This window comes from Haliotis rufescens, unplaced genomic scaffold, assembly GCF_023055435.1.
Source record: "Haliotis rufescens isolate VD_foot unplaced genomic scaffold, xgHalRufe1.0.p SCAF_5, whole genome shotgun sequence".
Lineage (NCBI taxonomy): Eukaryota > Metazoa > Mollusca > Gastropoda > Lepetellida > Haliotidae > Haliotis > Haliotis rufescens.
This window is the reverse complement of record NW_025964223.1, coordinates 19347714-19362149: the sequence shown is the minus strand read 5'-3', so window position 1 is coordinate 19362149 and position 14436 is coordinate 19347714. Positions and strand designations below refer to the sequence as shown.

Here is a 14436-nt window from a genome sequence, read left to right as displayed (position 1 = left end):
CTTGTGGCAGCCTACTTCCTCGCAGGGAATGCCAGTAACATGACTTGTAATGTTTTTTCTTTCTCCCACCCTCATGAATTCAGTAGTAAATGTAGTAACTGGTTTTGTCAGTTTGTACTTCCATCATGTTTTTTGTTGAGAAGGTTTCATTTTTTTTTTGGAACTTCATAGAAATTGTGATTTGCAGCATTTCATTTTGTTTCTTCAGGATATTTTGCATTTACATCAAGTAGATGCTCCCCTGCTGCCTTTACACCTATATTTTCAAATGTATGTGTCTGTGTGATCATTTGCTGGGCAGGAGACTTTTGGCCACATTAGTGGCAAACTCTTCTTTTTTAACAATTTCCATGACAACAAATTCCACCTGAGTAAAAAAACGTTAGGGTTTGTTTGGATTTAATTATGTCATAAATTCTGCAATAGGGGCGGGGGATATAGCCACGCTAGTGGCAAACTCTTGTTATTCATTAAAGTGGTTTTTTTCACATGTAAATTGCATGACATGATCAAATCTGCATGCATCACTACATTGTTGATTGTTTCATCCACATCACTACAGTGTTGATTGTTTACATCACATCACTACAGTGTTGATTGTTTACATCTACTGCAGGTATCACTACAGTGTTGATTGTTTACATCACATCACTACAGTGTTGATTGTTTACATCTACTACAGGCATTACTACAGTGTTGATTGTTTACATCTACTGCTGGCATTACTACAGTGTTGATTGTTTACATCTACTGCAGGCATCACTACAGTGTTGATTGTTTACATCTACTGCAGGCATTACTACAGTGTTGATTGTTTACATCTACTGCTGGCATCACTACAGTGTTGATTGTTTACACCACATCACTACAGTGTTGATTGTTTACATCTACTGCAGGCATTACTACAGTGTTGATTGTTTACATCTACTGCTGGCATCACTACAGTGTTGATTGTTTACATCACATCACTACAGTGTTGATTGTTTACATCTACTGCTGGCATCACTACAGTGTTGATTGTTTACATCTACTGCAGGCATAACTACAGTGTTGATTGTTTACATCACATCACTACAGTGTTGATTGTTTACATCTACTGCTGGCATCACTACAGTGTTGATTGTTTACATCTACTGCAGGCATCACTACAGTGTTGATTGTTTACATCTACTGCTGGCATTACTACAGTGTTGATTGTTTACATCTACTGCAGGCATCACTACAGTGTTGATTGTTTACATCTACTGCTGGCATCACTACAGTGTTGATTGTTTACATCTACTGCAGGCATTACTACAGTGTTGATTGTTTACATCTACTACAGGCATCACTACAGTGTTGATTGTTTACATCTACTGCTGGCATCACTACAGTGTTGATTGTTTACATCTACTGCAGGCATTACTACAGTGTTGATTGTTTACATCTACTACAGGCATCACTACAGTGTTGATTGTTTACATCTACTGCAGGCATCACTACAGTGTTGATTGTTTACATCACATCACTACAGTGTTGATTGTTTACATCTACTGCAGGCATCACTACAGTGTTGATTGTTTACATCTACTACAGGCATCACTACAGTGTTGATTGTTTACATCTGCTACAGGCATCACTACAGTGTTGATTGTTTACATCTACTGCAGGCATCACTACAGTGTTGATTGTTTACATCACATCACTACAGTGTTGATTGCTTACATCTACTGCTGGCATTACTACAGTGTTGATTGTTTACATCTACTACAGGCATCACTACAGTGTTGATTGTTTACATCTACTGCAGGCATCACTAAAGTGTTGATTGTTTACATCACATCACTACAGTGTTGATTGTTTACATCTACTGCTGGCATCACTACAGTGTTGATTGTTTACATCTACTGCAGGCATCACTACAGTGTTGATTGTTTACATCACATCACTACAGTGTTGATTGTTTACATCTACTGCTGGCATCACTACAGTGTTGATTGTTTACATCTACTGCAGGCATTACTACAGTGTTGATTGTTTACATCTACTGCTGGCATCACTACAGTGTTGATTGTTTACATCTACTGCTGGCATCACTACAGTGTTGATTGTTTACATCTACTGCAGGCATTACTACAGTGTTGATTGTTTACATCTACTGCTGGCATCACTACAGTGTTGATTGTTTACATCTACTGCAGGCATCACTACAGTGTTGATTGTTTACATCTACTGCTGGCATTACTACAGTGTTGATTGTTTACATCTACTGCAGGCATCACTACAGTGTTGATTGTTTACATCTACTGCTGGCATCACTACAGTGTTGATTGTTTACATCTACTGCAGGCATTACTACAGTGTTGATTGTTTACATCTACTACAGGCATCACTACAGTGTTGATTGTTTACATCTACTGCTGGCATCACTACAGTGTTGATTGTTTACATCTACTGCAGGCATTACTACAGTGTTGATTGTTTACATCTACTACAGGCATCACTACAGTGTTGATTGTTTACATCTACTGCAGGCATCACTACAGTGTTGATTGTTTACATCACATCACTACAGTGTTGATTGTTTACATCTACTGCAGGCATCACTACAGTGTTGATTGTTTACATCTACTACAGGCATCACTACAGTGTTGATTGTTTACATCTGCTACAGGCATCACTACAGTGTTGATTGTTTACATCTACTGCAGGCATCACTACAGTGTTGATTGTTTACATCACATCACTACAGTGTTGATTGCTTACATCTACTGCTGGCATTACTACAGTGTTGATTGTTTACATCTACTACAGGCATCACTACAGTGTTGATTGTTTACATCTACTGCAGGCATCACTACAGTGTTGATTGTTTACATCACATCACTACAGTGTTGATTGTTTACATCTACTGCTGGCATCACTACAGTGTTGATTGTTTACATCTACTGCAGGCATCACTACAGTGTTGATTGTTTACATCACATCACTACAGTGTTGATTGTTTACATCTACTGCTGGCATCACTACAGTGTTGATTGTTTACATCTACTGCAGGCATTACTACAGTGTTGATTGTTTACATCTACTGCTGGCATCACTACAGTGTTGATTGTTTACATCTACTGCTGGCATCACTACAGTGTTGATTGTTTACATCTACTGCAGGCATTACTACAGTGTTGATTGTTTACATCTACTGCTGGCATCACTACAGTGTTGATTGTTTACATCTACTGCAGGCATCACTACAGTGTTGATTGTTTACATCTACTGCTGGCATTACTACAGTGTTGATTGTTTACATCTACTGCAGGCATCACTACAGTGTTGATTGTTTACATCACATCACTACAGTGTTGATTGTTTACATCTACTGCTGGCATCACTACAGTGTTGATTGTTTACATCTACTACAGGCATCACTACAGTGTTGATTGTTTACATCTACTGCTGGCATTACTACAGTGTTGATTGTTTACATCTACTGCAGGCATCACTACAGTGTTGATTGTTTACATCTACTACAGGCATCACTACAGTGTTGATTGTTTACATCTACTGCTGGCATCACTACAGTGTTGATTGTTTACATCTACTGCTGGCATCACTACAGTGTTGATTGTTTACATCTACTGCTGGCATTACTACAGTGTTGATTGTTTACATCTACTGCTGACATCACTACAGTGTTGATTGTTTACATCTACTGCTGGCATTACTACAGTGTTGATTGTTTACGTCTACTGTTGACATCACTACAGTGTTGATTGTTTACATCACATCACTACAGTGTTGATTGTTTACATCTACTGCTGGCATTACTACAGTGTTGATTGTTTACATCTACTGCTGGCATTACTACAGTGTTGATTGTTTACATCTACTGCTGGCATCACTACAGCGTTGATTGTTTACATCTACTGCTGGCATCACTACAGTGTTGATTGTTTACATCTACTACTGACATCACTACAGTGTTGATTGTTTACATCTACTGCTGGCATCACTACAGTGTTGATTGTTTACATCTACTGCAGGCATCACTACAGTGTTGATTGTTTACATCACATCACTACAGTGTTGATTGTTTACATCACCTCACTACAGTGTTGATTGTTTACATCTACTGCAGGCATCACTACAGTAGTGTTTGTCTGGAGTCTCCTTTATTGATCTGAGCCGATTCTGTGAGATTTGTGGCGCTGGTATGTACGTCATACAGCTGCAGCCCCTGCCAGTGAGGCGGGCGGGCGTACACAGCAGGGCCATGCAGGTAGGCACACTGCAGCTTGTTACATTTCATTTGTCAACCCCAAACATGGGGGGAAAAGCAAGTCAGCTTAAAACAGGGTCATTTCTTGGCTGTACGAGGGTTGATTGATAAGTTCTAAGCCTCACATGGAAGGAAGTGTGTCATACTGAAGACTTTTGTCGTTGACATCACTTGATGCCACAGAGCTGTAACCACAGCAACTTGAGCCAGTTGACCAAAGTGTTTCGATGTGACAAGTCACTAAAATAAGCAGGGGTCTGTGGCCTTTGGAAAACGGACAAACTGGAGTGCAGTAATCAGGTACTTTTGCTGCCTAATTAATTGTAAAAATTGGTGATATCTCAGGATTTTCCTTTATGATCCCTCACTAGTTTCAACCAACGATCTGTCTAGAAATTATAGACCCATGAAGATCCGGGGTAGAATAGGTCTTTAGCAACCCATTCTTGCAGTAAAAGGCGACTACGCTTGTCGTAAGAGGCAACTAATGGGATCGGGTGGTCAGACTCACTGACTTGGTTGATGCATATCATTGTATCCCAATTGCGTGGATCGATGTTAATCATGTCAAACACTGGGTTGTCTGGTCCAGACTCGATTATGTACAGACTGCCTTCATATAGCTGGAATATTGCTGAGTGCGGCATTAAGTAACAAGCAAACAGAAATTATAGACAATTCCCAACACTAGTTTGCTTCTGTGGAGAGAAGGTTCTTGGAGGATTGGATGGTCAGGCTCGGTGACTTGCTTGATCTCATCTTACCCCTACCGATTGGTATATCAGTCACTGCATTGTCTGCCCCAGACTTGATTATTTCCAGGCTGACCTGGGGCGGTCAGGTAGCCTAGTGGTTAAAGCGTTCGCTCATGACACGGAAGACCCGGGGTCGATTCCCGACATGGGTACAATGTGTTAAGCCCATTTCTGGTGTCCCCCCGCCTCGATATTGCTGGAATATTGCTGAAAGCGGCATAAAACCATACTCACTCACTCACTCACTCACTCACTCACTCACTCACTCACTCACTCACTCACTCACTCACTCACTCACTCACTCACTCACTCACTCACTCACTCACTCACTCTCACTCACTCACTCACTCACACCAGGCTGACCTAAAAAAGCTGGAACGTTGCTGAGTGTGCGATAACCAGCAAACAACTCTAGTTGTGACATGACAATAAGAGAGCAGTCTATGCAAGTCTACTAGCAAGAACTTGGCTCTTAGCAACATTTTCAGTAAATTTTAGTGTTGTAATGTGAAGTATTCAGGTTTTTACCATGACTTTCAAAAGGATCCTTGCAGGCAGTATGAGGGTCCTGTAAAGTATTGAAATGTTGTAGTGTACTAATCACCTTAGAACCTGGAATGCATCATTGATCATGTGGACAGCCATGATGGACACCAATAATTGTTCTTGACAGGCTGTGATTATTACTGTGTCGGGATCGGGTGGTCAGACTCGCTGACTTGGTTGATGCATGTCATCGATCTCAATTGCGTGGATCAATGCTCATGATGTCAATCACTGGATTGTCTGGTCCAGACTCGATTATTTACAGATCGCCATCATATAGCTGGAATATTGCTGAGTGCGACGTTAAACAACAAACAATACTGTGTCGTCGCAGTATTAATATTTTGTCTGCGTCCATTCTCTACATTTGTGCATCAAGTAAATCCCTGACTATTGTCAGATGAACTTACTGGTCTGAACAGAATTTTATTAGTCTTGCGCTTCAAACTTAAATTGCAGACTGAGAGAGACTCATTTCTTTTTTTAAAAATCTGTGCATTTCATGTTTGTTTGTTTGTTTGGCGGTCAGTTAAGGACCTCACAAACATTTTTTGGTTTATAACAAGAAGTCTTTGGTGACAGTGAATGATTGCCACATTTCCAGAGAGAGATAATAGGTTGATCTGTTCCAGCTAAATGTCAGTATTGTTCAGAGATGAAATGTCACTTGTTGATTGGGACTGGGGGGATGGGAAATGGCAGGAAATGAGGTATTATTAGTGAGGGCAAGACTCCATGTCACATTGTACATGTCACACTTGTTGTTCCAGATGCTTATTTGTAGACTGTTTATCCTCAGGCCGAGACAGACTGGAGCGGGGTTTGTTTGTTTTTTTCCCTGGATACTTATCATGCTTATGTCATGCTGCATGATTCACACAGCTGAAGAAGGAAATATATAATTCTGATGGTTACTCCCAACAGAACGTTGTCAGTTGTGACATGTCTGGTGATAATCACATCTGGGGCTAGGACCTTCGTCAGACAAGTAAGAAATAGTGTGTTATGAAAACCAAATTATGCTTGCATCACTCATGTATGCTGTCTGGGGCACAGGAGGCCCAGTTGCCCACGGTGCACGGACATAGATGTGTACCTTAGGTGTGCCAGAAACCATATTATCGTGGGTTTGAATCTCAGGATTTGCCCTGATTGTTTCTGGGCTTGCCAGTCCTCATGGTGACCCGTGAAGATCCGGGTAGAGAATTGGCCTTCAGCAACCCATGCTTGCCGTAAAACGCAATTATTCTTGTCAGGCTCACTGACTTGGTTGATACATGTCGGCATTAAGAGGCTAAAACAAGGACTGGCTTGGAGTTAGTATGCTGTGTCTGAGTGGGGTACTCATGTTGAACTGTGGCATAGTGTCTCAGTGGGCTAGCACTATAATCAGCATCAGTCCACGCACACACGCACACACGTGTGCATTAATCTTGGAAGTGACGTTGAACCCCATTTCACCTCACCTCACCTCACCTCACCTCACCTCACCTCACCTCACCTCACCTCAACTGTGAGAGGTCGGGTGGAAGGGTAGCCCAGTGGAACATGCGTTGCTTTGTCTCCTGTAGGTTGGGGCTTACGATATGTCTCTAAGGACACCTTCATAGAAGGTCGTGTCAGATGAACCCTCAGCAACCCTCGGCTGCCCAATCTTTTTGAAAGATGCGTCGGCTCTTGAGCCAATCAGATGTCAGCTTTGTGAAACGACTTGCTTCCTATGTCCACCACGTTGATTTGGAAATTTTAATTTAAACAAAACAAAACCCACGCAAGAGAGAAAAATGTCTTCATTGGTACTCCCTTTTGAGTAGACGTGACACAGAGTTCAAAGCCAACATTGGGTGTGTAATGTCCACATTTGACTGTTTGTTTGTTGCTTAGAGAACAGAAGGTAGATGATTCGATCCCCAGCCGCGTCATACCAAAAGATGTTAAAAGATGGTACTTGTTGTTGCCCTGCCTGGGGCTCGGGGTTAAGGGGATAAAACACAGACTGATCAGCTTGGAGTCAGTGTAATGTGTCTGAGTGGGATATCCATGTTAAACTGCGGCATGAACAATGTCAGTCTCCTAACACTATAAAACCCGAATTAGTCGAGACACGGCCCCACCCAAAGGTATATAACCGTCTCGTTTCCATGACAACCACTATGTCTTGACATGTCACAGCAAATGTGAAATATCGCAATCCGCTAACAACAATCCCTACTACTGAATGTCTATTTGACTTCTTTGTACCGTACTGTCATAATTTAAGTACTGTTGGAAATGTTAGAAAAATGCTTTTCTGGCTTCATTTAATAAATACGAGTCATAGGGCTATGCAAATAGCATATATCAAAGTAACGCAAATTGACCTAATGTATTCTATCCTAACTGACACTGTGATTAGCCTTAAAATGTACTTTTACAGGTAAAAAGATTATAAACTTTGAAAATATTCGGGTGTTGTCATGCATGTATGAAACAGCCTATAGCCCAAGGTAATTTCCTAACACCTGTCCCGAGGTGATGACCTCACACCGACATTCTCACAGCTGCAAATGTCACCCAAGTTGGGGTGGTCTCAAAATATTGCTGTTATTGTACTTAATTGACATGTGCGTTGATGGGGGTAGCTTTTAAGGATATGTACTGCATTCTATTTGCTTGGAAACATGATGGACTAGTTAAAAGCTATGAAACGTGATGAGTATTGGAAGGTTGCGGTTTTGGAATCAAGAAGTATTTGTTGTTCTGCAGATGATTTCTTGAGGTAGCATTTATCTCTTCTGATTCTGTACTTTTGAATGTTGTGTTATGTCTTGCAACGAACCCGTTACACTTAGTCAAGATAGACACAACAGGGTTGAGCTCACAATGCCTGACTGGCGTACGTAAGACAACGTAACCGTGTTGTGCCACCAGCACATATGTCTTGTACTTTACTGGTTTCTTATTCAGACGAATTTTCTCCGTAGGTTGAACTTTCGTTTCATATGGTCTGAAGTCGACCAATGTCATATATTCCTGTATGGTCGCCTTCAGACTACTCATGGTTACGGCGACAGTATCTGATTCCCGGACGTTATATTAACTGGCGTTATCCATGACAATCACACTGACGTTGTTTAAAATGGGCAATAGCTGAAGTTCCAACCAGTCTATGAACACATCACCTTCTATAATATTTCCTTATGAAAATCACCAGTTTGATAACTAGTTCAACAAAGCTGATTACTAGCACAGACTGCATTGATTCTACCTTTGACATGTGCGAGTTTGAATGTGCTCTCTTGCCACGAACCCTTTACAGTTAGCCAAGATAGAGGGTTGAGCTCATAGTGTCTGACTGGCCTACGTTAGACAACGTAACCGTGTTGTGATGCCATCACATATGTCTTGTATTTTACTGGTTTCTTATTCAGCCGAATTTTCTCCATAAGTTGACAATGCCATATATTTCTGCATGGTCACCTTTAGACTACTCATGGTTGGCGCAACAGTATCTGATTCCTGGACGTTATATTAACTGGCGTTATTCGTGACAATAACACTAGCGTTGTTTAAAACGAGCAATAGCTGATGTTCCAATCAGTCTATGAACACATCACCTCCTATAATATTTCCTTATGAAAATCACCAGGGTTTTTTTCGCCTTGAAAACTAGCTCTCATCCATCAATAAGCCCCAGATCAGTGGCATGCAAAACAATGACACGATAAACTTTCCCGATGGTACCATGGGTGCTTTTTGTCCATCTGCCGATAGCCACATGTAGTCAGTGGAATGATTCATCAAGGTAAATTATCTAGACGCCCTGACTGTGATAGTTATGAATGGTTCGGAGATAATGTGACCTCATAGACAGGATGGAATATTGTTCCCTGAAAACTGCTCTGTCATCGCCACACACAATGTATCGAAATCCTATCTCGTTGAGAGCAATAGTTAGTGCAGTCCGGGAAACATTAATTGTATCTTTAATTTCCTCCCGAATTCTACTACAAGTAAGGGGTACCTTCTGCTCATAAAGATTGTACATTATACAGCTAATCCCCCTGTATCAAATCTGTCTAATATTCTTTTACGTCCCGGTTTTGTTTTTGAGACCATCCCTATACCTTTTTTGTTTTATTTATCATACCGTAGACTTGAAAGGTATGAATTGAAAACCCCATAGCTTGGACAATTTGGTAATTCACCCAATCTTAACTAATAAATGGTTTCCCTCCATCTCTCTAAAGTGTAAAGAACTTGTATACATTTCCCAGTACAGACTCCATATCGTGTACCATGGCTATGGCCATGCGAGTGTAATGTAACATGCATCATAGGAGCAGTGTTGACAAAACAAATGCAGCGCCATTTTGTCATTTTAGAAGTTTCACATCTAGAATTTTCTCAAAATGATTTTTGTTTGTGGATTAGATGTTTTATGAAGACTACATTATTATCATTATGACGGAGTCACGTTGGCATATTTCTATAGTCCGTTTTAGACTGCCATCATTGGACATTGAATAAATGTGAACTTACTGTTTTTGTTCGAATTTTTCTCCTGTAAAATTGTCGATAGGACTCCTTGTGACTGAAATACTTCAAACCACAGGTAGGTCGATCAATATTTCAATAGCAACAGTCTTTGAAAAATTCTATCCTTTATTAATGGGCAAAAGAATTTTCTAGCTTTCCCGATAGTAGTTTAGCACCAAGGATATTCATTTTGTTATCAACCCGTGAAGATCCAGGGTAGAATAGGTCTTCAGCAACCCATGCTTGCCATAAAAGGCGACTATGCTTGTCGTAAGAGGCGACTAACAGGATCGGGTGGTCAGGCTCGCTGACTTGGTTGATGCATATCATCGATCCCAAATATTGCTAAAAGCTGCGTAAAACCATACTCACTCACTCACTAAATCACTCATTCACAAGCTAAATGTGTCATCAGAGAACGATTGGTACAGAACAAACGTAGTTCAAATGTCGATAAAACTAAAACATTTTTGAAAAGTTATAAGGCAATCATATACATGTCTTTATTCTACACTGCTGTGTTATCTGTAAAATAAACTTGTAATGTACACAAGAAAATATGGACTCGGATGAACATTTTGGGGGGGGAGTTTATAAAAATGACATGCAGACAGGTGTAGAAGTTGGTCAAGAGGCCCTAAATACAACGAATACGGTACATGGATTGTATTATTATTAATCTCTATTGATCAGGAGTATGTCACATCACTGACATAGGTAGGTCACCATGACCCAGTCATCTGGTCATTCTGGTAGGACCCTAGACTTACACAAGTCTCTAAGGAAATAATTATTAATTTATGTCATAGTTTCTAGATTATGTAAATAATAAGAACATGTTGTCCCTATAAGAGACTGGAGTCCTTACTGTCCACACATCTAGACTTGCCTATTAGGAGGATAGAAGTACTACACATCCATGGACCTTTCTTTCAGTACAGCCTTGGAGCAAGGCTTGTCTGACCCAACTTATGTGAACGTTCAGTTGAAGTCTACACACTGTATACACAGCTCAAGAATCAGCAAACACTGCTGAAGGTGTGACATTGTCCTCGTGAGGACACTGAGGTATTAATCCCTGCTTGCTTCCTAGTAGCTGTAGGGGGCACGGGTGGCCCAGTCGCCTAAGGCGCCGCGATTCGCTGTGCAGAGTTGCGTCTCTTGGGCACGCCAGAAACCTATGATTGTGGGTTCAAATCCCGGTTCGCCCCAATTATGTTTCTAGGTTTGTCAGCACCATACCCGTGCTCGTGGGTTTCACCGAAGTGGTAAACGTCTAAAAACCTGCATCACTTCAGGCTTTCCTCCCACATTAAGCTGACACGCTGCGATATGACTGGAATACTGTTAAAAGCGGCGTTAAGCCAAACTCACTCACTCACTCACTCACTCACTCCTAGTAGCTGTATGCATCTCATGAGGGAATAGGTTCTCAATCGTGTTCCGAACATATTCATCACATTTGAAGTGGATATTTTTAGGATGGTTGGTGAATAATTTGTGCTTGTTTTGAACAAGTCTGCAGGGTTTTAGTGGATGCAAAATATTGTTTCCTGTAACCAAGCAAATAATTTACATTCTAAGTCCCATGGGGTGCGAAAAGGATTGACGGCTTTAATCCAATAAGGGGTGGGAGGGTGGTCTAGAGGTTGAAGCGTTGGCCCATCACTCAAAATGCCCTGGTTTGATTCCCTACATGGGTGTCTACCTGCTGTGATATTGCTGGAATATTGCTAAAAGAGACAGAAAACCATACTCACTCACTCACTCACTCACTCACTCACTCACTCACTCACTCACTCACTCACTCACTCGACCGCCTCCGTGGTCTAATGGAAGAGCGTCCGCCCGGAGAGCAGAAGGTCCAGGGTTCGATCCCCAGCCACGTCATACCAATAGACGTAAAAAAGATGGTACTTGTTGTTACCCTGTCTGGCGCTCGCCATTAAGTGGCTAAAACAAGGACTGGTCAGCTCGGAGTCAGTATACTGTGTCTGAGTGGGGTATTCATGTTAAACTGCGGCATGGTATCTCAGTGAGCTAGCACTATAAATCGGCATCAGTCCGGACTAGTACAAGCAGCCACACAAACACACACACGTACATGCACATCGTTATATAAGTGCAATAATCTTGGACACGACGTTAAACCCCATTTCACATCTTCTCATCTCACCTCACCACTCACTCACTCACTCACTCACTCACTCACTCACTCACTCACTCACTCTTTTCGATCAAATAAAACTAATTAAACTTGTTGATTTCATCTTGCATGTGCCTGACATTGCTATTCTGGTAAGAAATGCACAAAAAGTTCAGTGTAAGTGGTTTATTTTTACAACCAAGATTATACGACTGATTATGCAATATAACATTACAACGAAAATCCCTATCTTTAAACCATTATGATGACATCACATTATTGTTCTTGCAGTTGATTCAAAGCCAAGAATTCACTGGCCATTCTGAACTTGCCGTGATATACTGTAAAACCCAATTCACTCATTCACTCTTGGAAATCAAGTGAAGTTTGCCATATTGCACCAGCCAAGGACCACCATGTACCTGTCTTGGAATCCCATGGCTTGTCTCCCACATCCTAGTGAATAAATTAAATAACGAATCCAACCAAAGACGTATATACGTATACATCTTTGATCCAACTCAAGTCTAGAATGATTTGGCAAATCTAGATTGCCTCAGCTCTGAAATTAAGCATTGTTCTGGGCTCCATTTCGGTTTTATTTTGTATTTCATAGATATATATTTTTAGATATGAAAACTTTACTTCTGGGACTAAATGTTGGTCTACCCTGGACTGAAAATGGACTAGCCCTGAGTGCAGTCTCCCAGAAGGGGCACTAAATGTTGGTCTTCCCTGGACTGAAAATGGACTAGCCCTGAGTGCAGTCTCCCAGAAGGGGCACTAAATGTTGGTCTTCCCTGGACTGAAAATGGACTAGCCCTGAGTGCAGTCTCCCAGCAGGGGGACTAAATGTTGGTCTACCCTGGACTATAAAATGGTCTAGCCCTGAGTGCAGTCTCCCAGCAGGGGCACTAAATGTTGGTCTACCCTGGACTGAAAATGGACTAGCCCTGAGTGCAGTCTCCCAGCAGGGGTACTAAATGTTGGTCTACCCTGGACTGAAAATAGACTAGCCCTGAGTGCAGTCTCCCAGCAGGGGGACTAAATGTTGGTCTACCCTGGACTGAAAATGGACATGCCCTGAGTGCAGTCTCCCAGCAGGGGTACTAAATGTTGGTCTACCCTGGACTGAAAATGGACATGCCCTGAGTGCAGTCTCCCAGCAGGGGGACTAAATGTTGGTCTACCCTGGACTGAAAATGGACTAGCCCTGAGTGCAGTCTCCCAGCAGGGGCACTAAATGTTGGTCTTCCCTGGACTGAAAATGGACTAGCCCTGAGTGCAGTCTCCCAGCAGGGGCACTAAATGTTGGTCTACCCTGGACTATAAAATGGACTAGCCCTGAGTGCAGTCACCCAGCCACACACACACTGGAAGGGCTGAAGACAACTGTGTTGTTATAATGGCTTATTATTGATTTGTCTGGTGGTGTATTCAGCAATGACACTACCGATGATCATCAAGGACATATGTTGTATGCAACATAAACTTTATTGATGAAAGCTCAATACAATATTAACTGCAATTTGTCAAGGCCATATCAAATGTAGAGCAAATGTTTGTAAAAGTTTCCATTGTGGAATTAAAAATTTCCCACACAGCTTTGTTTAGTGGTAGTGAGAACTAAGATTGGATTTGAATGAGATTGAAATTTCCCGATAAATGTTATTACCAGTTGTGACTTTTATTTCAGTGACAACAGAACCATTTAAAAACTATTAAATATAAACACTAACTGTATTGGACATGTTCAACGCAAAATTTGAACACAGAGATCCCGAAATTTGGGCAGAATGACACCCCTTTTCCGATTTGTTACTCCGAAATTCCAGATGAATTATATTTTTTCCTGAAATATAAATCTTTTCACTGAATGAAACAACATTATATTCAAGAACTAGTTTCAGTTAACAGCGTTAGAAATTGGCACTAGTCCTTTAGTCCTTGTCGAACTGCCCAATAGTTAAGGTATCATAACGCCTAGTATAAATTTGCCATTTTGAAGGATTTTGCTATATGTTATCATTATAAGGACTAGTGGACTATAAATGTTAGTTTCTACCCCTGGTTGGGTCAACTTTATTTATGTCATTATTTAGACATGAAAAGAAATTATCAAGGTACTGTAATCCCATCCCAGTAATCTTTTGAGCTGGAACCATCACCAGTTTTTAATCTGTTGAGGGAGACCGTCACTGATACTCTGTTGTTGT

At 41.2% G+C, this 14436-nt stretch overlaps 1 protein-coding gene across 3 annotated transcripts in view; it reads left to right on the top strand.

Annotated features, from left to right (window-relative positions):
- The window catches only part of LOC124145258 (fibroblast growth factor receptor substrate 3-like), a 41254-nt gene that overhangs the window by 22026 nt on the left and 4792 nt on the right, over positions 1-14436 (top strand). The window contains exon 1 of one of the 3 annotated variants that reach the window (XM_046515004.2): positions 4222-4255. The exons of 1 other annotated variant lie outside the window; for it this stretch is intronic. The gene's annotated coding sequence lies outside the window, so the exon portion shown is untranslated. Of the gene's footprint in view, positions 1-4221; positions 4256-6325; positions 6545-14436 lie in introns of those variants that run through there. One more of the 3 variants, XM_046515003.2, reaches the window with a different exon arrangement.